A 698-nucleotide genomic window follows, 5' to 3' on the forward strand; every position below is an offset into this window, starting at 1 on the left:
AAAGATCAAGGAGTAAAAAAAAAAAATCTCAACATGAAAAATGACCATCAGAAAAAAGAAGGTGAAGGAAGAAAAACCACAAGATACTATCAAAAGGGAGCCCGCTGTGGCCCTGACTTTCGAGGCCAGCAAAAAACTGTGCGCCTAGAGGAGCTCGCAGGCGGTTCCGGGTTAGGCAGCCCATCGCTCACTATAGATGGGACCTGATGCATAGAGTTGGGGAGCCCCAGGCAAGGATGAGAGAGGAGAATGTACAAAGGTTTGGGGAGGATATGAGATAGCTCATGGAGAACTCAAGGGAAAAGCAGCTGAGCCACCGTCGGCGGGCGGTTAGCACTGACCCCCCTCACCAGGGCCACCATGATGAGTTTTGCCTTATGTCCTGAGTCGGGAGGTTTTCTCTGAAGATGATATGGGGACCCCTGCTTTGTACGAGTTTTGAGGTTCCTCCTTTTGTGTAGATCTCTTCCTGTTACCAGCTTCTAATTGAAACTTGTGTTTTTTACTCGGCCTGTAATTCTTTTGTTAGCGGAATTTATCAGTTGCATGGGAAGATCCATATTATGCATTGTGAACCTAATAAAGCAGATTAAAAAGGCAAACAAACAAACAAACATCACCACCAACAACAAAAAAACCCAGATGATTTCATTGACTAGAAGAAAAGGAGAAGGAGGGGGAGGAGGAAGAGGAGGAGG

The 698-nt window shown here is 46.0% G+C and overlaps 2 pseudogenes; both read left to right on the plus strand.

The window, feature by feature from the left end:
• Window positions 1–6: 6 nt before the first annotated feature.
• On the plus strand, window positions 7–386 carry LOC116073696 (annotated as a pseudogene).
• Window positions 387–412: 26 nt separating this feature from the next.
• The window catches only part of LOC116073697, a 1503-nt pseudogene continuing 1217 nt past the window's right edge, over window positions 413–698 (plus strand).

This window comes from Mastomys coucha, unplaced genomic scaffold (genome assembly GCF_008632895.1).
Source record: "Mastomys coucha isolate ucsf_1 unplaced genomic scaffold, UCSF_Mcou_1 pScaffold23, whole genome shotgun sequence".
In the NCBI taxonomy this organism is placed as follows: domain Eukaryota; kingdom Metazoa; phylum Chordata; class Mammalia; order Rodentia; family Muridae; genus Mastomys; species Mastomys coucha.